Source organism: Bos grunniens, chromosome 3 (genome assembly GCF_055505025.1).
Source record: "Bos grunniens cultivar Pamir isolate PY7600 chromosome 3, Bosgru_T2T1.0, whole genome shotgun sequence".
In the NCBI taxonomy this organism is placed as follows: Eukaryota; Metazoa; Chordata; class Mammalia; order Artiodactyla; family Bovidae; genus Bos; species Bos grunniens.
Genome location: NC_141167.1, coordinates 29,583,874 through 29,609,185, shown reverse-complemented (window position 1 = coordinate 29,609,185; position 25,312 = coordinate 29,583,874). Strand labels below are relative to the sequence as shown.

Genomic DNA, 25,312 nt, shown 5'->3' with positions numbered 1-25,312 from the left:
AAGCAATTATCCTTCAATAAAAAATAAATGAAAAATACAGGACTCAGTTAAATTAGAATTTCAGATAAACAATGTATAATCTTTTTCGTGTATGTCCCAAATATTGCATGGGACATACCTATACTAGAAACAAATTATTTGTTTTTTATCTGAAGTTTAAGATTACCAGGCATCTTGTATTTTACCTGGCAGCCCTAAGTCCGCGTGTAGTTCACCACTTAAAACTCTTCAGTAGTATCCTGGGGTCAGAGAATGGAGAAAACACCCCTGTTTGAAGCTCTCTTCCCTCACCGGTCCTTGAAATCACCTCCTCCAGGGAGCCTTCCAAAGAGCCATAGTCTGTGTTAGGGACTGCTCTGTGCAATTAAAGGCCATCCATACTTCCTTATCAGAACTTTAAGTGCCCTGCTGTCTCCCATCAGTAAAAGGTCCACGAGACCAGCATCTGTCCTTACATTCACTCTGTTCCCAGCCCTTAGCACCATGCACAGTGCCTAGAAGAACTGCTCTGGAAGCCCCTTGCCTTCTGGGTCTCTCCGTTCAGAAGAGACAGGTTCATCTACAATGGCCTGTGAGGCTCCTCCCAGCTCTGATGCTGGCCTGTTTCAGCCAGATCCTGCACTTTGACCCTGGAGATCACTGGCAGGGGTGGTGCAGGGGAGAACTCTGAACTCAGCTTGGAAGACGTGAAGACCAGCCCCAGCTCTGCCAGTCTGTGACCTCAGGCAAGTTCCCCATCCTCTCTCAGCCTGACTTTTCTCCTCTGCTAGGCTCTGTACAGGGGAGGGGAGGGATCACACGGCTTGCTCAAAAGGCTGTTGGGAGGTTGAAGTCAGAGAGGTAAAGCCTGCATCAGGGAGCCGAGCTGGCACTTTGGAGGCCCTCAAAGAACACTAGATTCCTCCCTGCTCTTCCCATTCAACTGGAAGACCTAAATGCCCAGGAGGGACTCAGGCAGTGGGGGCTGAAAGAGCTCCAGGGGGAGGAGGGAGGGAGAAGCTGGGCTGGGAGCATTCAGGCAAGACTTTAAATCTGGTCTTCAATTTATTTATTTATTTATTTTTAAAGGGCCTGAGCATCTTCCCTGAGAGACTTAAGAATCAATCCAGCCTGAGCAGAGGGGAACAACCTGAAGTCAATCATCTCCCATTCCTTTGTAGCAGGGTAATTTTTCAGCCTAAGTGGAGGGCAGGGAACATGTGGATGTAGGGGGAACACATTCGAGAGAACTGGGTCCAAGGAGACAGACACCAAGGTGGGGGGCTTGTGCAACCTTAGAGTTCCCATAATCTCCTCCAGATTCCCCAGCCCACCCCAAATAAATATGCAGCTTCAGTGAGAACAGAATACTCACTGGCTTCAAGACAAGCTCATCCCCCACCCTCATTCCAGTCCCCTTTCCAGAGGCAGCAGGCCCATGAGGTGGGGAATTCCTGGCAGGCCCCGGGGCCACCCACCCAACTCTGACCCGTTCTTCCAGGGCTTGGACAGGGCCTTCCCAAGGACAGTGGGGCAAGGAGGTGGACACTCCTTTCCCGGACAGTCTGGGGTTCCTGGCGGGGCGGGGGGTGGGTGGGTGGGTGAGACAGCAGTGAGTAATTCAAGAGCTATGAGCCCCCAGGAAATGAATTCTTGCCTGTGAAAAGGAATCTTTAGACGAGGCTCTCTCAAACCACCTCCTTCTCCTCCCCCTGCTCCTCTCTGTTCCCTCTCCTGCCTCCTTCCTCCTCTAGCTCCCCTGCCTGGCTCTCCCAGCCTCTGCTGAACTAGCTTCCTGTGGTCCATCAATCAGGTCCGATCTGATCTCAAGACCAAAGAGGCAAGAGGAGGCAGGGAGAGAGGAAGAAAGGAAAGGAAGGAGGGAGTTCGCCTTCAGTGAGCCCCCGGGTCAGCACAGCTCACCGAAGCTTCCGTGGTCTCTAGGGCCACAGCCATCCCGCAGGGCAGAATCTACTTTTCAGGGGACCAAACTCAGCCTTAAAGAGTATAGACTCCGTGACAGACACACAGGCGATACAGAGTTAACTCTCACCCTAGGGCTCCAAGGTACAATCCGGGGGCTTCAGCTGGCCCCGAGGAAGCAAGGCTGCCATATTCTGAGGTTGGGAGCCTTAGTTCTTCGGGATCTGAAGCCAGTCAGAGCAGGTAGGAGGATGAGGCTGCCAGTCCCTGTCCCAGGCAGGCTCAGTGACCTGAGGCAAGTCCCTTCACCTTTCAGACGATCCCTTTGTCCAGTTAAAATATGTCCTGGAGTGACCTTTGCCCTCAAGGGAAAGGGGACAGGTTCCAGGGCTTGCTTTCAAATCCTGGTGCTGCTCTTCCCTAGAGCCAGCGGGACAGTCACTGCCCTCCTTGATGGTCACTTCCCGCCCCTGTGAGATGGGGTGATGAGGCCCTTGCAGGGGGTTTGGGGAAGACTGGGAGTGCACGGTGCTCAGCACCGTTGAGGGCTCTGCAGCTGGTGAGTGAGGGGAGAACCCACGGAGAAAGCCTCGTGACCATGATCCTTGGGACCCAGACCTACCAGGTTCTTGCCTCTCTGCTGTGGGACCAGGCAAGTGGCTTTCCTGCAACAGCAGGCTAAGGCACTCTCGGACCTGGGAGGGCAGACTAGACTCATTTATCTAACCTAGAGAGGAGACCCCTGTCTACCCAGTCCTGACCTGGACAGGTCCATCCAGCTCTGTTTTTCCCCATGCCTGCCAGGCTCTAGCCCCACCCTGCCCCAGAACAAAAGGGACATTTGACATTCTTTGTCCTGAGCAGACTCATTCTCTGAGTGTTGGACCTACCAGGCCTTGCAGCTAGGACCTGCCACCAACCCCTAATGCAGGTCCCCCACCTCCACCCCCGCCCCCACCCCATCCTGGCCCAGCTCTCCCACGAGCCTGGAAGAGAGGGAGGGAGGCGTCTTAAAGGAGCAGTCTGCTCTCAGAAAATATTCCCCACCCCCACCATCGGAACTAGCAGGAAGGAAACCAGGTGGGGGAGGGGGACGGGAGAGGTGTCCACGGAGATTACAGGCGTGTGACTTGTTTGGGACTGGAGGGGCGTCAAAGTGGGGCTAAAACTTACTCTTCTCCTGGCTCCCACCTAAGGGCTCTTTTGTTTTTTTAGTGTCTTTTAAAGGAACGGTCCCAACCCTGCCTTGATTTGCTGTGTGACCTTGGGTGAGTTCCTTTCCCTCTCTGTGCATTGGTCTCCCTTGTATAAAAGAAGAGGAGAAACAGGTATGAGATTTCTGAGCCAAACCCTGGTGAGGTGCTGGGATACCAGAGATGTCCTGCCCCTAGAATCTAGTCCTAGGTTTCCATGAAGATTCCACCAAGAAAAAGCCACGAAATGACTCTCAAGGTAAAAGGAATATGTTTCTGTGAAAGTAGGACCCCTAAGTGGTGGAGAAGAACCAGCCTCTCTTCCCTCCAATTGATCTTATACAATGTCCAAAGCTTCCCCCTCTTCACCCATTGATAGGCTTGTGAGACAAACAAATTGAAAGGTGTTCTTCTTGTACAAAAAATAAGGCTACAGGCACACGGAGGACAGGCCCCAACCCGCCCTGGGAGCTGGTGTCTGGAAAGTGATGCCTAAGCACTGAGCCAAACGGGGAAAGATGGGTGATGGGTCATTTGGTCGAGGGACCCAACAAGCAAGGGAAAAGCACTGATACGTCCTTGTGCTCTGGTTCCTTTGGTTGGAGCTTGGGGTATGCTGGAGGGGAGCAGAGAGGGGAGGCTGGAGGGTCTTGGTTGCCTGACGGAGGAGTTTGTCCTCTGGGTGCCAAGTAGCTAAGGGGAGATTTTACACCAGGGAGTATTCCTTCACTACTGCTGTACTGGAGGGAATGAATGGTGGGGGCCCAGACAGAGACCAAGGGCCAGCTGTACACATAGGTACCTTCTGACAAAGGGGCCCGTGGAGCCATGGGGGAGGGGCAACAGAGCAATTCCTCCCGGGAAAGAGGGGAAGTGAGCGGGGAGATGAAGCAGGGGAGAGGAAATGAAAGATTAAGTGCATAAAGGCCATAAAGCTCAGAACCGTCCAGGCTGGATGGATTCCCAGTTTATAGATACATTTATGTTCAAGGATGCCCAGCCAGGCCCGATATGCCCGCAAGAGCAGCCACCCAAGGAGGCCAGGGGACCCTGGGCTAGAGGAGACCCTTCCTGCCACTGCGCCCCTCTCTTGCCCCCTCCCCTTCACCTACCCCCAACTCCTCAGGGCTGGCTGATAGCCCAGCTGGAAGCAATTGTGGGAGTCTCCAGCCTGGAGAGCTGCATCCCACAAAGGGCCCTGGTAAATAGCAGCCCGCACCCCAGACGGCCTGCAGCCCCCTCCCCCTCTGCATCCCCCTGCCCGGAAATTTAAAACAACTGCTCTACACAGTCTTAAATCCTCCAGGAAGGAGCAGGAAGGGGTTGGCAGGCGGGAAACATGAGGCTGGCCAGGGTCCTGCCTGGAACTCCCTCTTTCCCTTCTCCCACCCTGAAGTCCCCTGAAAGACTTCCTCCCACCTGCTCCCCCTAAAGTCTTGCCATGGGTTCCCCAGCTCCCTGACTTCCTATGCCGGTGTTCACTGCAAGGGATCACAGCTGCAGTCTGTTGGAAACATCAAGTGGGCGGTGAGCACCCAGAGTGCAGAACAGTCCTATGCTTGCTTGGCCCGGGAAACCGGGTCTGCCACAGAGCAAATGCAGAATGTATACATGAAGAATGAATAGATGAAGCCACATGTGACCCTGAGCCACTGCTTGGCTCTTTTGAACTCGGTTTCCTCATCTATTAAATGGGCGCAATAACTTTTTCACCTAGTCTACTGTGCAAGTATTTTGTGAACTGCGAAGCTGATAAGTCACAATGATTCAATTTCTGCCTTCCTGGTCTCAGCTTGCTCACCTGTAAAATGAGGGCCTGAGTTAAGTCCTAGCTAGGGGCTGTTCTTTGATATGATATTCCGAGACTTTAGCCAGTGGCGAGGATGTCCCTTAAATATCACCCAGGTGGTAGGGGGACGGCAGAAGGTGGGTTAACAGGGAAAGAGCCCTGACTAGGGTTTGCTGCTGCTGTGCTGTGCTCAGTCGTGTCTGACTCTGCGGCCCCATGGACTGTAGCCCGCCAGGCTCCTCTGTTGGTGAGATTCTCCAGGCAAGAATACTGGAGTGGGTTGCCATTTCCTCCTCCAGGGTATCTTCCCATCCCAGGGATTGAACCCACGTCTTCTGCATCTCTTCTGCCTAGAGTTTAGAAGGCCACTATTTTAGTTCCAGCTTGGCCCCTGACTTGCTGTGTGATCTTCTCTGGGCCTTTGTTTACTTCTCTGTAAAATAGGAGTGGGTGGACACAGGATGCCTGAAGGGACCTCTTGCATTCAAGTTCTATGTTGACAGGATGTTATCCAGAGGACAGTGAGGAGCCACTGATGGGCTTTCAGTAGGAAAGTAGCATATGCTAAGAGTTGAATTTCAGGACACTCTGGCAGTGGTATGGCTTGTGGGTAGAAGGGTGAGGAGTCTGGAGACTGGAGAGCCGGAAGGGGGCTGCTGTCTTTGCAAAGGCAGCTGAAGATAGCAGCCTCCACATCTTTCTTCACACCACACCTAACCCTGGGATACCCTGCCTCTTCCCAATATCTCCTGCTTTTTAAAATTCACCCATCTTTAAGACACAGTTCAAAGACCACCTTGTCTATGAGGGCTTCTCAGGTTATTGCTGATGCAGATAATGAGCTCTTCCCCTGTCATCCAGTCCTAGCTCTGTGTACCTTCATCATGGTGCCAGTTTGAATTACGGGTTTGTGTGTGTGTGTGTGTGCGCGTGCATGTGTGTGTACTCTCACCTGGGCTGTGAACTCCTGAGGTCAGGGCGGGTGCCCCACTCCTCCCCATACCGTAATCTCTTATACCCATCACATGGCCTGGCCCGGAGGAGGTGCTCAATACATGCATGCAGAGGGCTGATGCCAGAGCATCGTACTCCTTGAGTGCACTTACAGAATAGGAGACTGGGTTCCAGCCTCAGTTTAACTACTAAGAGCCCTGTGACCACGGGCCAGTCACTTCTCCTCTCTGAATAAAGGTCCCTTTCGGCCTCATGGGAAGTATCTCCATTATTCATTCTCAAGTCAGCACTCCCTTCACTCAGCATTTTTTCCCTTCCTGTGGCCTGGGTCACAGTGAGCTGCTACAAGTATGACTCCCATTGGAACGTGAGCTCACCAAGAACCTCACTCCTGGGTCTTGCCCAGTGCTGTCTGCCCAAGCGGCGCTTGACCAATCTGTATAGATGTCCACTCCTTGGTCCTTAGAGAGGGCGCGTATAGGATCCCCATAAACAGTGATGTAAGATCAAATGTGCACCTTTGCGAGAGGCCAGGAGCCTTCACTGCCTAAGCCCTGCCACAGTCCTGCCTCTGTCTGCCCCCCAACCCTCCTGCCCAGCCATCCTTCTGGGGCTATTCCGGCCTCCCCTGAGAAGTGTGGGGAAGAGATGCTGTCAGCAGATGGGTCTTTAGCCAGCACTGCTCTGCCCCAGGCAAGCCCTGCTCGAATCTCAGCTAGAGTCCCCCTCCCACTCCCCCGCCCCCATGGGCTGGGACAGACCTCAGCCAGCAGGCCTCCCAGCTTTGATCAATACAGGGCAAGCAGCCAAGGCGGCTGCAGGCTCCATCCTCCCAGGAGGCCCCAGCTCAGCCCGGGTCACATGGGGGAGGGGGCTGCAGCCTGGCTCAGGGACTCTGGGGGTGGGGCAGGGCAGGGGAGAGTAGGAAAGGCAGGCATCACTCACAGAGTCATTCCTTCCTTCACCCGCTCACTTCTCTGCCCACAGATGTTCAATCCACAAATATTTAGTGAGTATCAACTATGTACCAGGCACTGTCATCAGCTCTGGGGACAATGTGAGGAAAACACAGCAGCTTTTGTGGAAATGAGTGTTCTAATGGGGAAGAGGATGAACAAAAATTAGAAGTTTCAAAATGTGATAAAAATAAAATATGATAGGGTGACAGATTGGGGCAGCATTCCTCAGGCTGGCCAGTGTGTGTGTTCAGTCACTAAGTCCTATCTGACTCTTTGCAACCCCATGGACTACAGTAGGCCAGGCTGCTCTGTCCTTCACTATCTCCAGGAGTTTGCTCAAATTCATGTCCATTGTGTCAGTGATGCCATCCAACCATCTCATCCTCTGCTGCTCCCTTCTTCTTTTGCCTTCAATCTTTCCCAGCATCAGGGTCTTTTCTAATGAGTCAGCTCTTCGCATCAGGTGGCCAGAATATTGGAGCTTCAGCATCAGTCCTTCCAGTGAATATTCAGGGTTGATTTCCTTTAGGATTGACTGGTTTGATCTCCTTGCAGTCCAAGGGACTCTCAAGAGTTTTCTCCAGCACCAGAACTCAAAAGCATCAATTCTTCGGTGCTCAGCCTTTATTATGGTCCAGCTCTCACATCCAGGGAGGGTGCTTATTTGAGACCCGGAATGATGATGAGATCCCACCAGGTGGCTCAGATCAGGAAGCAGATGCTGAGATGGAAATTTGTATGCAGGCAGCTTGTTGGGTTGCTCACGGTCTCACGGGACACCTATGGGCCAGGGAGAGAGGCAGCCTAGAGTAGAAGGAGAAGTAGGGTTATGCTACAGTCACAGCAGAGGCCTCAGCTCACCCCCACCAATCAAGAAGTTAGCCTTTAAGAGTTATCCCAGGGCCTCCCTGGTGGTCCAGTGGTTAAGAATTCAACTTGTGCAACCCACTCCAATATTCTTGCCTGGAAAAGTCCATGGACAGAGGAGCCTGGCAGGCTGCAGTCCATGCGGTTACATGACTGAGCATGCATGCATGAGGGCGGAGGGAGATGGGTTGGTAGCAATAAACTGGTAGAACTAACCAAAAAAAAAAGAATTCAACTTGCAAAGCAAGGGACACCTGGTCCAGGAATATCCCACATACCACAGAGCAACTGAGCCCATGCGCCACAACTACTGAGCCCACTTGCTGCGACTACTGAGCCCACACTCCCTACAGCCCGTGCTCTGCAACAAGAGAAGCCACTGCAATAAGAAGGCCTTGCTTCACAACATAGTCCCCACTTGCCATAACTATAGAAAGCCCACGCACACCAGTGAAGTCTCAGCACTGCCAAAAATAAATACATCTTTTTTTTAAAAAAAAAGAGTTGTCCCAGCATCAGGCAGGCCTTTGTACCCCTATACTGACCAGCCACTGGGTAGGTGCCCCCAGGAAGCAGCAAGCCAGCTGCCTTCGGTTAGAGGCATTCCCACAGTCTCAACTGCTAGCTGCTGCCAGCAACTCAGCAGCTGGGAGAATGAGGACCTCAGCCCAGAAGGGGGCCGTGGGGGCACACCTCAGTATCCACAAGGCAGGCCAAGATCTGGAGGAAGAATGTTCCAGACAGAGGGAATAGCAATGCAAATTCCCTGAGGCAAAAGTGAGCTTAGCCTGACGGAGGCACTGAGAGAAGTCCAGCATGGTCAGAGTGTGCCCAGTTGAAAAGGGAGTCACAGGACAGCAGTCAGAGGCAGGCACAGACCAGTCCAGAAGGGTCTTGTGAACCCTGAGACTTTTTTCTAAGTGTAAAGGATCACCCCGGGAGGGCTTTAAAAAGAGAGTGATCTGATAATTACCTATTAACACTATCCAGGCTTCTGGGTGGAGAAGGGGAGGGGAGGGAAGTGGGAGGGAGAGCATTTGGGAAGCGGTGAAAGGGTCCAGGTGAGAGCCCCTGGTGGTTTAACTAGGATGGGCAGGAGTAAGCTGCTGTCCAGTACTGGACAGTGCTGGGAAACTTCCAGAAACCTTGGGGCGGAGGCGGGGAGTTGGCTGAGCGGTGGAACTCAGAAGTGTCGCTACTGGAACAAGATAAAGCCATTACTCATCCATTAATTTACCTAAAATATATACTGATTGGGCATCTGCTCTTTGCCAGGGACTGTGCTAGGAGTTGGGATTACAGCAGTGAAAGGTATAGCCATGGTCCTGACCTCATGGAGATTATAGTCTGGTGGGTATTGAATAGGAGCCAAACAACGAACTAATTGCCATTGAGATCAGTGGTCTGAAAAAAAACTCTGGATTTCCTCCTGTAAACAATGGGGAGACATTTTTTTTTAATTAAGGTATATCTTATAAACAGAAGATTGTCCAATCTAAAGTACCCCTTTTAATGAATTATAAGCATTACTCAATCAAGATTCAGAACATTTCCTGTGCCCAGAAGGCTATTTCATGTACTCTCCCAACCAAGTCACCTACAGAGCAACCACTGTTTTGATCTCTGTCATCACATGTTCGTTTTGTCTGTTTTTGAACTCCATTTAAATGTATGTATGTACTTGATTGTGCCTGGTTTCTTTTGCCCAACATTATGGTCAAGGGATTCATATGTGTTGCCATATGTAGCAATTGCCTGTTCTTTCTCATGGCTATATAACATTTCACCATGAAGGTGAAAGTGTTAGTCATTCAGTCATGTCCAACTCTTTGCAACCCCATGGACTGTAGCCCACTAGGCTCCTCTGTCCATGGAATTCTCCAGGCAAGAACATTGGAGTGGGTAGACATTCCCTGAGCTTCCCAGGTGGCTCAGTGGGTAAAGAGTCGGCCTGCAATGCAGGAGGCACAGGCAGATGTGAGTCTGATCCCTGGATTGGGACGATCCTCTGAAGGAGGGCACGGCAACCCACTCCAGTATTCTTGTCTGGAGAATCCCATGAACAGAGGAGCCTGGTGGGCTACAGTCCATAGGGTCGCAAAAGAGTCAGACAAGACTGAAGTGACTGAGCATGCATACAGCCGTTTCCTTCTCCAGGGGATCTTCTCAACCCAGGGATCAAATCCAGGTCTCTTGCATTGCAGGCAGATTCTTTACCATCTGAGCCACCAGGGAAGCACAATATTTCACTATATATGTATATATATATGTATATATGTACACAATATTTTATTTATCTATCCCACTGTTTTTTTAATTAATCACTTTATTTTACTTTTTTGTCCATGCCACATGGCTTGTAGGATCTTAGATCCATGACTGGGGAAGGAATGCATTGCTTCCTACAATGGAAACATAGAGTCCTAACCACTGGACTGCCAGGGAATTTCCTGGCAGTTTCTACTGTTAATGGACATTTGGGTCATTTCCAATTCTTGGCTATTATAAATAATGCTATGAATATTTCGGTATATTTCCTTTGGTGGATATACATGTGCTCGTTTCTGTTGAGTATATATCCAGAAGTGGAATTCCTGAGACAGAATATATATATATATAGATATATATATCTATATATATATATATCTTTAGCTTTGGAAATACCACCAGTTTTCTAAAGTATTGCATCAATATATATTCCTATTAACAATGGATGAGAGTTCCAGTTACTCCGTATTTTTGCAAACACTTGAAAATGTTGGTCCTCTTCATTTTAGCCACACTGGAAGGTATATAACATTAACAGCATCTCATTGTGGTTCATATTTGCATTTCACTGATGACTAATGATGTGGAGCAACTTTTCATATGCTTGTTGATTTACAAAGTGTCTGTTCAAGTCTCTTGCCTGTTTTTTGCTTTTAATGCATGTCTAGTTTTCTCGATATATGAGTTCTTTAAATTTTCTAGGTATGAGTCCCTTGTTTGACATACGTATTGCAATTATGTCCTCCCAGTTTGTAGCTTATATTTTCACTCTCTTAGTGATACCTTTCGATGAATAATTATTAATTTTAATGATGTTCATTTCCTTTATCTTTTCAAACTTTTCCTTTATGGTTGATTTTTTCCAGCATATATGTGATATGCTTAAACAATCTTTGCCTACCTCAAGGTCATAAGAGATTCTCTTATATTTTCTTCCAGAAGTCTTTTTTGGCTGCACTGCACAGCATGTGGAATCTTTGTTCCCCACCCAGGGATTGAAGCCATGCCCACCGTAGTGGAAGCATGGAGCCTTAACCACTGGACCGCCAGGGAAGTGCCAAGGACTCTGACCCATGTGAATCAACATTTCTGTATGGTGTGAGGTAGAAGTCAAGGCTCATTCAGCACCCATTTCTAACCAAGCTCCATTTAAATTTCTAGCACCAGTTTTTTGAAAATACTTTTTTTTCTTCTAGTGAACTGCAGTGGCCATTTTCTTATAAATCAAGTGTTCGTATATGTACAAGCCTACTTCTGAGTTCTCTGTTCTGTGTAGTTGGTCTACTTGACTACTCTGTGCCAGTACTATGCGTTAATTATTAAAGTTTTATAATGAGTTTTCACATGTGATAGTCTAAGTCCTCAAGCTTTATTCTTCTCCAAAATCACACTTTTTCTCTGCATTTTCATATAAGCTTTAGAATCAGAGTGTTAACTTTTAAAAAGCTATTAGATTTTTTATTGGAATTGCACTGAGTCTAGAGGTCAGTTTTAAAAGAATTAGCACCTTAACAAATACTGGCCTAACAACTCTCTATCCCTTAAAACTCCATCTGACCATCAGGCCAACTTAGATGCTGCTCCCTCTGAACTTTCATTGCACTTCCTACGTACTTAGGTATGTTTATATTGTGTATAGGCTGAGCAGACTGCATAGAAACTGATTAGATGTCTGTATCTTCCTTAAGAGGTGATCTCTTGGGCTACCAAGCCATCCTTGTATCCTGATACTTAGTAAAATGCATAGTATATAGTAAGTGTTTAATATAAGTTTGATGAATGAATGAATAAAACCCAAGTCACTTTGTACTCAGAGGTTGTCACTTTGATATCTGGCAATGCCTTCACTCCTAATTCTGCAATCTGACCAGTTTGTTAAAGTAAGGAAAGAAGATGGAGACAGAGCAGGTAGACAGCTCAACCATTCAATGCCACAACTAAAGATAGAACTCAAACTGTATACCCTATTGTCATTGAGTTAGTGAGAGTATCTCCATATAAGAGCCTCATATGAAAGTGGGGTGATCCCCTGGCACTTTCCATGGCATTTCTTAGCAATAAAGCTGCTATCATAGATATGAGAATTATTCTTATTTGAATGCCTCATAGGAATAGGAACCAAATATTCACTGTCCCCTTGCTTAGCCCTGTCATCACACACTCACACACACAAAATACCAAATCTTCCAATCCATGAACATGGTATATCCCTCCATTTATTTAGGTCTTCTTTTACTTTCTGAAGCACTAATTTAAAGTTTCAGAGTGAAGGTTTTGCACACATTTTATTGCATTTATTCTTAGGTATTTGATGTTTTTGATGCCATTATAAATAGTATTATTTTCAAATTTCATTTTCTAATTGTCTGTTGCTACTATAGAAAAAATAATTATTTTTGTATATTGTCCTGCATCTCAAAACTTTGCTAAATTAATTCTAATACTTTATAGATTTTTTGTAATTCTTACATCCACAGTGATGTCATCAGAAACTAATGGCAGTTTTACTTCTTTTTCAATCTTTATACTTTTTATTACTTTTCTTCCCTTATTGTCCCAGCTAGACATTTAGTATAATGATTGAACAAAAACAGTGTGATGGTATATTCTCACCTTGTTCTTGGGATAAAGTGTTCAACATTTCACATTAAATATGATGGTTTCCCTGGTGGCTCAGAGGTAAAGAATCCACCCGCAATGCAGGAGTCACACAAGATGCAGGTTAGATCCCCGGGTCAGGAAGATCCCCTGGAGGAGGAAATGGCAACCCACTCCAGTGTTCTTGCCTGGGAAATCCCATAGACAGAGGAGCCTGGTGGGCTACAGTCCATGGGGTCTCAAAGAGTCAGACACGATTGAACACACACACACACGGGATTTTTGTGGATATCTGTTCTCAGATTAAAGGAACTCCCTACTATTCTTAGTTCATTGAGAGCTTTATTATGAACTGATATTAAATTTTATCAATTTCTTTCTTTCTTTCTCTACTGAAATGATCATGTTTCTCTTTTATTCTCTGACTATGATAAAATTATATTGATCTAATATAGGACATTAAACTAAACTTGCACTTCTGGAATAAGCCCCACATGATCATAACATATACCATCATATAGCATGGATCAGGGTGAGCAAGGCTGGATGTAGTGAAACTATTGAGAAGGGTGGTGCAAAAGTCCTCATGAGAGAAGAGGAGGGCCTAGACTAGTGTATAGACTGTGATGAATGAAGTAGATACTCTGAAAGTGTGGAGTGGGCAGGACATGTGGCAAATGAGATATGAGGCCTATTGAGAACAAGGGCTTCTGGTCTGGGCATCTAAGTTGGATAATAGTGGTGCCATCCTCCAGGAAGGTGGCTGTAAGTCTGGGCTGGCAGAGAATAATGAGTTCTCTTTTAGATGTATTACAGATACCCACTGGAGCTGTGCAGGAGACAGGTGGCCATGCTGCACTGGAGCTCAGGGGAGGGATCTGGGTGAAGCTGTGACGTGAATGTTTTCTACTTAGAGGAAGTGGTGGAAGTCTTGAGAACCGAAGACATGGACTGGGGACAAAGTACAGAATGAAGAGAGAGGAGAGGCCTAGGACATACCCCTGAGAAAGGCCCATATTTAAGAGAGAGGTTGAGGATGAGAAACTGGGAAGAAGATGGAGAAAAGAGCAGCTAGAAAGGACGAAGGAAATCCAGGAGTCCAGGATATCAAGGGGCCATGAAGGACCATGTTCCAGGGAAGGTGTGATCAGCTATTTCAAACAGGAAGTCAAGGGATGAAAGGTTCCTGATTGGACTTAACTCTAGGTGCCTCTGGGGGCTGAGGCAGAGGCAGGGCTGAGAGGTCAGAGAGAAGAGCTGGCGTCTGACATGGGAGCAGGATCAGAGGTCCAGTACTCACATTTCATACATCAGAGATGGAGGCACATCGCAGCTGTAGCAAAACAAGGACCAGAAACCTGTCACCCTAAATCCCTGACCCAAGCACTTTTGGTACTGCTCCCAACAATAATAGCTAATTACTAAATGCCAGGCTCTGTTCTGAGCATTTTACAATTTAACTGATTTAATCCTTAAATATGAGATAAGTAAATTTATTCCCCATTTTGAAGATAAGGAAACTGAGGCACAGAGTGTTCTTAACCACTTCTCACGCTTTCAAACCTTAAAAACTACACTTTCCATCGATCTGAAAATACGGATCCAATCCTCCAACCTCATGATTTTTGAGTCTGTATTACTTGTGTTCCCCTTGGCCTCCAGAAAGTGATGCCCAGTCATTGCCACTAGTCTGCTCTGATCCTTCTATAGATCCCTACTGCCTTCATCCTAACCTCTAGCCTAGGTGGTCTCCATGGGCTGGCCCAGGTATACCTCATCAGTCACCACAGCAACTGACCTCCCTGTGTGTATCAGTCAGGGCTGTCAGTAACAGAATCCATTTGAGCATGTGAAAGCAGAAATTGGGTTTGTTGCAGGTGTTAGGAGTTCAGAGAATTATCAGGAGAATGAGAGGAACAGACTCAATAATAAAATCACTTCTAGGAACAAACTGCAGAACTGGCCATCTCAGAACCTTCTGTCTCTGCCATCACTCTAACAAATACCAAGTGCTAGGAAGGACCTCAGCTTCAGTGAAAACTGCTGCTGCTGCTGCCACAATACCAACGCCACATCTGTGTCAGGGCCTCAGCCTAGCAACCTGTGCTACTTTCCAAACCACCTCCACCAGCAAAGTGCCATCTCACTGGGGTTCTCTTTCTTTATGCTGCTCTTTCTTGAAGCAAGTCCTGACTGAGCGGCAGAGCTAGGTCACATGACTGTTTCCTAGCTGCAAGGGAAGCTGGGAATTGATGCTCTATCTTCTATTTTGGGAAGGTGGAAACCATGAGGGAGAATCACACAAATAAAGACTGTTCGGACGAAGATGGACAATGATGAATAGGACAAATGTCCTAGACACACATACTCTCCTTTAGCCTGGAATGCCCTTTTCTGTACCTGATGAACGACATCTCATTTTTAAAATAAATTTATTGCACTGTGTCAGGTCTTAGCTGCGGCACATGGGACCTTCGTTGCATCATACAGACTCTCTAGTTGCAGCACATAGGCTCAGTAGTTACAGTTTATGGGCTTAGTTTTTCTGTGGCATGCAGGGTCTAGTTCCATGACCAGGGATCAGACCTAATTTCCCTGTCTTCCAAGGTGGATTCTCAACCCCTGGACCACCAGGGACGCCCCAACATCTCATTTGTTAAGGATTCCTCAAGTGTCACCTCTTTTAGGAAGCCTATCTTGACTGCCCACCGTCATCCCACCCCTGCCTGGATATAGTTAGGTGCCACCCTAGTACCCTATAGACCTCATAGCACTGATCACAACAGGCCAAGTGCTGTGATTAGCCTCCCCCGCCCCCACCAGATTATGAACTTCCTGAAAGGCAGGGGCTCCCTCATCAAGCTCTTGCCATAGGCCTGACATCAATGGAAACTTAGTGAGGGTTTTCTGAATAAATAAATAGATAAATGAATGAAGAGAGTGAGTTCTCCTCTACCTAGACTTTGGCAGAAACAGGAGTCTCTCCAGGGAAACTGAGGCCCAGAAGAAGGGATATAGGCATGGGGGTGGTAGATGCAAACAGAAATGAGCAAGGGAGAGAAGAGGCTGCTAATCTATTAGACTAGTTACAGCAAATCGTTTACATGGTTGGGTTCCCTGTTGGCTCCATCTGTTGTGAAAGAAATGTTCAGGGAGACACCTGGGACTAGGGACAGAGTTTGGGGATCCTTATGGAACCAGCTACGGTAGCTGTGAGTTCCTAAGCCAGGAAGATGGAGCAGAAGGGAAAGAAGGACAAGAGATCTGGCTTTGAATCCCTTTTCTGCTACTGGTTCCCTGAGCGGCTTCAGCAAGTGCTTCTATCTTCCCTGTGCCTCAGTTCCCTCATTTATAAAATGGGGATATGAATGCCTCAGTCCTCCCAGGAGTGTGAGGAGAAAGTGAAGTATGTCTGAAGAAGTGGCTGGCACATGGTTGGCACTCAGAAAATGCGTCCTCCTGCTCTGAGCTGGGGCTTCCCAGGTGGCGCTAGTGGTAAAGAACACGCCTGCCAATGCATAAGAGATGTGAGTTTGATCCCCGGTCAGGAAGACCCCCTGGAGGAGGGCACGGCAATCCATTTCAGTATTCTTGCCTGGAGAATCCCACGGACAGAGAAGCCTGGCGAGTTGCAGTCCATAGGGTCGCAAAGAGTCAGACACAACTGAAAAGACTTAGCACGCACGTGAGTGCTCTGAGCCAGGAGCCAGTCTTTCCTTCTCTCCCTCTAATCCTCCCCGAAAGCCTCCTACCCGGCCCAGCCCAGTCCTCCTTCCCCTTGATGTCACACAAATCTTTCTGGTGCTTTATATTTATTTTTTAATTAAATTAAATTAATGTATTTACTTTTGGCAGCTTGCAGGGATCTCAGCTCCCCTCCCGGGCCTTGGCAGTGAGAGCATAGAATCCTAACCATTAGATCACCAGAAACTCCCTTTTGGTGCTTTTAAAATGCTTACTGAGGGACTTCTCTGGTGGTCCAGTGGTTAAGACTCTGTACTTTCAAGGCAGCAGTCATGCTTTCAATCCCTGGTCAAGAAACTAATCCCACATGCTGCCCAAAATAAACAAAATAAAAATGAAAGGTTTTAATTTAACAGACAGCTTGTTATTCATGATAACACAAATAAATACTTTAATTAAAAAAAATTAAATGCTTATTGAATTCATTGAAATACAAAAAGTACCTTAAGAAGCTAACTCCCTAGGGTGAAGGGAAGTCAGTGTGAGTAGCTGGGCAGAAAGTTAGTAACACCCAGGCCTCCCTGGGACGGTCAGGCCAGGCACACGTGAAGCCATTGGCAGGAACCCAGATTCCTCACTTTTTACATGGATCTCTGAGAAGGAGAGGCTAACTCACTTAGCAAGCGGACTATCCTAAAAGCGCTAGGATAGAATGGTGGCCACCTAGCTTCCTCTGCCTGTCCAGCTTTCGTTCCCCCTCTTCGGTAGCAAAGCCCACTCTTCCTGTCAGCAACTCGCTGTGTGTTACTCTCGGTCCTGTGAGGCTGACCTCAGGCTGCCTGGCTGCTCAGAGCACTCTTTGGCCTTGAGCACAGGGATGGGGTTTGAGGTGGTCACGTGATCCATGTCAGGTCAATAAGAGGAAAAACCTGGGGTTCTCGGCAGAGCTACCAGGAGGGAAATACTGCTCATTCACAGGACTTACTATGCGGATAGAGCGTACACCTGGACCCAGCAGTGACCATCTTTGACCATCTTTTTAGGGAGAGCCTGTCTAATGATGCAGAGAAGGCAATGGCACCCCACTCCAGTACTCTTGCCTGGAAAATCCCATGGACGGAGGAGCCTGGTAGGCTGCAGTCTATAGGGTTGCTAAGAGTCAGCCACGACTGAGCGACTTCACTTTCCCTTTTCACTTTTATGCATTGGAGAAGGAAATGGCAACCCGATCCAATGTTCTTGCCTGGAGAATCCCAGGGACGGGGGAGCCTGGTGGGCTGCCCTCTGTGGGGTCACACAGAGTCGGACATGACTGAAGCGACTTAGCAGCAGCAGCAGCAGTCTAACGATGAAGTTGACACCAAAGAAAGCAAAGCCGAGAGTTAGAAACATGTGCTAATGGTGGTGTTTGAGTGCCTGAACCCAGCCAACCTGCTGCCAGAGCCACCCCTGTGCTTTTCAGCTACGTGAGTGAAGAAGTCCCTGTTTTGCTTAAGCTACTTGAGGTTAGGTTCCTGTCGGGTCCAGATTAAGTCACTAGGTGTGGGAATCTTTTTCTCTCAAAAGTCACGGGAAAAAGCAATTAACGAACTGGTGATAGTGGGAGTCACCACAGAGAGGCCCTTGGTGCCTTTGGGACGGGGCTGAAGAAGATTCGCTTTCCCTGTATCTGTCCGGTTTTATGCCTTTAATTGTTTTTGCCCTGCTGCAAGTGGGATCTTGTTTCCCTGAGCAGGGGTTGAACCTGGGCCCCTGGTAGTGGAAGCACAGAATCCTAACCACTTGATCACTAGCGAATCCCCTGTATTTTCTGTTTAAAAAATTCAATTGTTTACACTCAAGCCATAGAGCTTGCTGTTGAAAGAACAACAGAACAGTTTTCTCACCTACCTAAACACATTTCCTTCCAAATTATATTATGCCATTTTGGAAAATTTGAAAATACCAAAATATTGTAAAGAAGAGTCAAAGTATCTGTAACTGTGCCATGGTTGACATTTTAAGATATTTCTTTCTGGCCTTTAATTACTTTTCATGTTTTGTTGTTATTCAGTCTTATTTAATCCCCACAGCAACCGCATGAGGTAAGACCCACTGGTGTCCCATTTTGCAGAGGATAAAACTGACCCTTAGAGAGGATAAGGGACTTGCTCACATTCAAAGGTACTAATTAGCAGATACAGAACACACAGACTCACACTTCATACATATATGATTTGGGGGAAAAATGTCTCATACTTTATAAGTAGTTTATATTCTTATGTATTTCACTTAAAATTATATCATAAACTTTCTCTATGATATTGACTATTTCTTTAAAACACGATTGTTAATGGCTGTAAAATATTCTCTGATATGGCTGAAGCATTATTACTTTATCTCATCATAACCTCTGGCTATTACAACTGTTTTAATGTTTCCTTCTTACTCATTTTGTTGTGATAAACTCTTTAGTATGTGAAAGCTGGGCTTCTCTGGCTATCTGTTCACATTAACCCCTAGAAGCAGACTTGCTGGGTCAAGAACAGGAAGAGTGTGTCACTCTGCGCTCCAGAAGGCTGCTCCCAGGGACAGTTCCTGAAGCATCTGTGAGTGTGCCCAGCCATCACACACTCAACAGCACCAGTCACTACTTTACACACTTACTTGCCCACCCCTCACCCCCATTTCCGTGACGTAACAAGTGTCCACGTTCGCACTGATTCTTCTTGTGTAGAATGTGACGGGCCTTGGGCACCAACAGGATAGAAGGCTCCGAAATCTCCTTCTTCCTTTTGTCTTTATCACCTGCAGTGTGGGCACAGGCTCTCACTCCAAGCCTCAACCCTAAATTGGAAACGGAAGACTCCTCTTGGTTACGAAAACCCGAACATGATTAAACAAATGGAACAAGTAGTTGGGAGTATATACGACCATTAAGAGAGCAAGTTGCTAGCAAAGAAGAACACATCTAAATTATATTCCAGATAGAGTCAAGGTTTTAACATACATGATGAAATAAAAAATGTGCTAGAGGAAAACACAGATGAATTATTTCATAACCTAGGAATGGGCAAAGACTATAAGGAGTGACATTAACCTAGAAGCTATTAAAGACAAAAATTACAAATTTGAGAACATAAAATACTTGAAATTTCCATATAGCAAAAACTCTGTAAACAGAGTCAAAAGATAATTATTATGCATTATATATACACCATTATAACTTATTTATAAATAAGAGTCTGCTGCTGCTGCTGCTGCTAAGTCGCTTCAGTCGTGTCCGACTCTGTGCGAGCCCATAGACGGCAGCCCTCCAGGCTCCCCCATCCCTGGGATTCTCCAGGCAAGAACACCGGAGTGGGTTGCCATTTCCTTCTCCAATGCATGAAAGTGAAAGGTGAAAGTGAAGTCGCTCAGTTGTGTCTGACTCTTAGCGACCCCGTGGACTGCAGCCTACCAGGCTCCTCCGTCTGTGGGATTTTCCAGGCAAGAGTGCTGGAGTGGGGTGCCACTGCCTTCTCCGAAATAAGAGTCTAACTTCATCAAAATATAATTTTTAATAAATTAATGACTAACAGATATAAAAGTAAATAAATGATATGAGCAAGATGCTTGCATAAAAACAAAACAGTTAATAAACAGAATAAAAAGATGAGCACCTTACTTATAATTCAATTAATGCAAATTAAAACAATGAGATATCAGATTGTCAAGACTGTCAGTGAGATCCCAATGAGATGTTAGATCGTCAAGATGATAAAGATGGGTAGAATACTGACAAAGAGGAAAGCTAACTGGAACATTCATACACACTTAGTGACTACATAAACGCACATAATAATTTTGGAGGGTAATCTGTTCCCCTATGCTGTTAAGAATGAGGTGCCCTAATATGTAATATGAAAAGATGTCTAGGATATATTGCTAAGAGAAAACAAGCAAGCTACAGAATAGTATATATCACTATAACATGAATTCATTTGTTAAAAATAGAAGGGATATACAAATAAATTGTATTTAGAGGTTATAGAAATATTTGGAAGGATACACAAGAAACTGCTACCTGTTAGTTATGGTTAACTGAGAGGGTTTAGGTGGGATAAAAAGACAATGAGGGCTTTTACTTTTCACTTTTTTTCTGTACTATTTGAACTTGTTTCTACATCATACATATGTTTTATTTAAAATATGTAAAACATGCATACAGGAATATTATTTCCCAAATTAAATACTCCATGGCTTCCTTTTTCTTGTAGCATCAAGTATGACCCTCCTAGGCAATGGCACTCCACTCCAGTACTCTTGCCTGGAAAAATCCCATGGATGGAGGAGCCTGGAAGGCTGCAGTCCATGGGGTCACTAAGAGTCGGATACCACTGAGCGACTTCACTTTCACTTTTCACTTTCAAGCATTGAAGGAGGAAATGGCAACCCACTCCAGTGTTCTTGCCTGGAGAATCCCAGGGACGGCGGGGCCTGGGGTCTATGGCGTCCCACAGAGTCGGACACGACTGAAGCGACTTAGCAGCAGCAGCAGCGACGTCCCACTATAGTGGCCTTTGATGGTGTGCCTTCTGAGCCACACTGCTTCACACCTCTGTGATTGTGCTGTGTGGATTGCTCATCTCCCATTCCTGTCCTGCCATCATCTGCCTGGAAACTCCTCCCCATCCTTTAAGACCCACTCAAGCACTTCCTTCTCTGGGCAGTCTTTCTAGATTTCCCATAATAAAATTCGCATTCCCTGTGATACCTTACACATCCTTTTAACTCTTACTATTTCCTATTAAGCTTTGTATTTGTCAGCTTTATTAGACATAGAACACGGGTTCAGTTCAGTTCAGTTCAGTCGCTCAGTTGTGTCTGACTCTGCGACCCCATGAATCGCAGCATGCCAGGCCTCCCTGTCCATCACCAACTCCCGGAGTTTACCCAAACTCATGTCCATCGAGTTGGTGATGCCATCCAGCTATCTCGTCCTCTATCGTCCCCTTCTCCTCCTGCCCCCAATCCCTCCCAGCATCAGGGTCTTTTTAGCCAGTACCTAAGATTATTAGTTCATGTCTCTAGAATGAGGAAATGAACCCACCACCCTATTCCAAGACTCCAAGTCTTTGCTTATATTTCTTTCCCTGCCTTTTCTTCATGATTCCCTGAAAGCAATACCTGGTCAGCATCATTACTATCTCTACTGAATAAAGTTGGCTCAATGTGTATCCAAAGCACATACACACACAAAAAGAAATTCATATATTTTAATTACACTGTAATTCCATCTTGTGTCCATAAACTCATGAAGCCACCCCCCACTCCCCGCCCCCTGCCCCCCGCCCCCGACCAGGCCAACACCGTGGTCTAAACAGGCCCACTCTCAGTTGCAGTCCACTGAGGATCCTCTTTGAGCCTGGGAGCACACCCAGCCGGGACTGTTGATGGGTTACAGGTATGTTCTTGCTGTTCTCAGACAGGAGCATGGGTGAGAAGGGCAAGAGTAGGTGGCCCCTTCCCCTTAAGAGTCCAAGCGCTCTCATGGATTCAGGCAGGACAATGCCAGGGGCGGGGGGCAAACCCTCAGAAGACACACCTCAGCCCTCCAGCGTTATCAAGGGACATTTCAAGAAACACCACGGGAAAATGTTTTCTTATTCGCTCTACAGCGGTGTTTGAGTTTGCGCTCTGTGATGTCCCACGCTGCAACCATTAACATTTTTTATCTTACGTGACAGAAGTAGACGAATGTGAGATGGAGAGGAGCCCACTGGAAGGCTCTGACGCGGTGTGCAGGTGGCCCGTCAGGCCTGGAGTGGACACCGTGGGCGTGGTGCTGGAGACTGGCAGCAGGAGCCAGCAGACTGCCTTCCGAGGCATGTATCAGGCCTCTCTGTGCCTGGCTCACACTCTCTGACTCCCTTCTCTGCCTGGGTTTTGACCCGATTTGCACTGACAATCCATCTCAAAATGGGACACGCCTCAGCCTCTCACATCCTGCTCCAAGCTTCTCTCCGGCTGCCACCTGTGGTGCCTGTGCGAACTCGCTCAGCAAGTTCAGGGGTCACCCAGGGATGCAGTGGTGAACTTCTCTACCCAGTAAGGCCAGGAGCCAATGGATAAGGTCCTCTCCCTTTACCCGCTCCAGACTGTTCTGAGACTCCTGCTCCAGTCCTCAGAAAGTCCTTGTGGACTTTAGCATACAATGGGATGACCTTTGGCTTAGATTTCTCTTCCCAGTTTTTCTCTCCTGCTCCCTGGAATCCCTTCCCAAATATACTTCTTGCACAAAAGCCCTGCTCGGGCTCTAAGTTCATGGGAGCACAGATGCTGACAAAAACCTCATCTTGGGGGATGGATGACTGATTACTTTGTTTGCGACAGGTCAAGGTTCAGATTCCAAAGAAAACATTTAATTGCTCAGGCTTAGATCATGGTCCACCCTTTGAGCACAATGATGGCAAGCCCCCAGGACTCTATCCTGGGGTGGAGGGATAGTTCCCCATAGCCAATCAAGATAGTTATCAGGGACTTGCCTGGTGGCTCAGTGGCTAAGGGCTCTCAACGCAGGTTCAACCTGTGATGAGGGAACTAGATCCCGCATGCCGCAAGTAAGAGCCTGCATGCTGCAACAAAAGATCTCACATGCCTCAGTGAAGATTCTGAGTGTTGCAACTAAGACCCAGCACAGCCAAATAATTTTTATTTTTTAAAGATGGTTATCAGAAGAAGGGTGAGAGATGACCTTTAGCAAGCTTCCTTACATTACAAGTACCTTGAGGCAGCATGCACATATCATGCTCTTAACATACCAAGCTCTTAACAAAGCTTGGAAACACCCACACAAACCTTCTTCTGGCATTGCCTTCTCAGGACACGGCACCACCATTCTCCCAGATGCCCAAGCCTGAGTCCTGGGAGGCTGCCTCTTCCCCTCTCTTCTCCACCACAGCCAGATCATCACCCAGGCTGGCACCCACCTCTGACTCCTTAATGTGTCCTGACTTTCTCCCGCTCTCCCTCTCACCGCCATTGCCCAAAGTCTTCCAAATGATCTCCCTACCCTAACACACACACACACACTCTCTGTCTCTCCTGCAAACTGTTCTTATCTATTAGAGCGATTTTCCTAAGATACAGATTTGAACACATCTCTTCACTGTTGAAAAGTCTTGGCTGTCTCCCCATTGCCCTCAGGATGAAGTCTTGGAAACCTCGGTGGCATAATCTTGTCAAGACCATAGCCTCTCTGTCAACAGCCCTTGGCATTCCTCCTTCCTATACAACTTCCCCTGCCACCACACTGAACTACAAGGCAGTCTCTCTCACCCTGGTGCCTAGAATGCTCTTCCGCAATAGTTACATTCTCAGTGGCAAGTAACAGAACACTTTGTCTCAAACTGGCTCACACAATCAGGAAATCCCTTCTTTCACTTGGCATGGAGGTACAATGGGTGCTAGGTGCTATACAATTAGCAGCTCAAAAACATGGAGTCAGCTCTTTTGGGTCTCTTTTCTGCCACCCTTGGGATCAGATTCATTCTAACATAGAATCCTCTCCAGGTTGGAAGAAGGTGACAGTAGACTCATACTTCACTCCTAGATATGACAACATCCACCAGAAGAAAAAGAGACCATGCCGAGGACTTCCCTGGTGGTCCAGCGATGAAGAATTTGATCCCTGGTGCGGGAAGATTCCACATGCCTTAGAACAACTAAGCCCGTGCACCATGACTGAGCCCACGTGCCTGGAGCCCGTGCTCCACAACAAGAGAAGCCATTTCGATGAGAAGCCCGCGCATCACAGCAAAGAGTAGCCCCCACTCACCGCAACTAGAGAAAGCCCGTGCAGAGCAACGAAGACTCAGAGCAACCAGTAAGTAAATAAGTAAATAAAAAGAGAGACCATGCCAAGTGTCTCTTTATTATGCACCTGGTAACTCTTCTTAGAAGCCCCCTAGCAGACCTTCCCCTCACCTCACATTGGCCAGGGTCGCATACATGCCCATTTCTAAATCAGTCACCAACAATAGAAAAGAGGTTATTATTGGTGGAAGAGATGTGGGGGTAGGGGTCAATCTCCATGACTATGCCACCTCCCCTCTTAATTTGTCTGGCCAATTTATTTCAAAACTCAACTGAAGTGTCATCTCCTCCGGAAAGTCACCAAATAGAAACCTCCTTCCTCTTATGTATCTGTCTCTACTACTACTACTATCCTTACCCTCAGACTCTAAGTTCTTTCATAGCAAGAAGCTAGTTCTTATTTACTCTGTATACACAGTGCCTAGCTCAGGGCTGGCACAGAAAAAATTTATTTGTTGAATATTTCTGTAATTTAGAAAAGCTTTGTTCTTTGTTTGTTGGCCATGCTACCCAGCCTGTGGGATCTTAGTTCCCTGACCAGGGATTGAACCTGGGCCCACAGCAGTGAAAGAGCCAAATCCTAAACACTGGACCACCAGGGAACTTCCCCAAACTCTGTTATTTAAATCAAAAAGTATTTTCCTATATATTCGCTCTACAACCAAATTTTTCCATTTTGCAACATATTCCGTCATATTATATCATCTTTTATGACAGTTAAATGGTATTTCATAGTATTGACACTCTGTACCACAAATTATTTAACCAACCCCTGAGTCTTTGGTCATTTAGATTGTTTCCAGTTTTTCTGTATTAGAAACAATGTTGCGGCAAACTTCCTTTCTCACAGATCTCCAGCACTTGGATTAGTTCCCTATGATAAATTCCTACAAGTGGCCTGTGGTGTTTAAAAAAACAGAGGGCTGCAAATTCTTTGATATTCCTCCCATCAAGTTCTCCCATGTGAAATCTGGGAGAAACTGTGAAGCTTTGACCACTGGAGTATACAGCCAGAATGATGATATGTGACTTCTGAGGCCAGATCATCAAGATTCCTGCAGCTTCTACTTCAGATTTTCGGAAAGCACCCTCTCAAGATTCTCCCATTTGAAACACAGCAAAGTCACACGGAGAGGCCACAGTAATCCTGGCCGAACCCAACTTTTGAGTCATCCTAGCCTAGGCACCAGATGTGTGAGAGAAGGAACCTCTGGAAGATCCCAGCCCCAGCGGTTGGAATCTTGTTAGCTGAGTCCTCAGAC

At 46.9% G+C, this 25,312-nt stretch overlaps 1 long non-coding RNA gene across 1 annotated transcript; it reads left to right on the top strand.

Moving 5' to 3' along the window:
* The first annotated feature begins 550 nt into the window (after window positions 1-550).
* Window positions 551-11,741, top strand: LOC147375388 (uncharacterized). The gene is made up of 4 exons (XR_015159872.1): window positions 551-725; window positions 1,069-1,164; window positions 3,118-3,170; window positions 10,872-11,741. It is a non-coding gene; the product is annotated as an uncharacterized LOC147375388 (long non-coding RNA).
* Window positions 11,742-25,312: the final 13,571 nt, after the last annotated feature.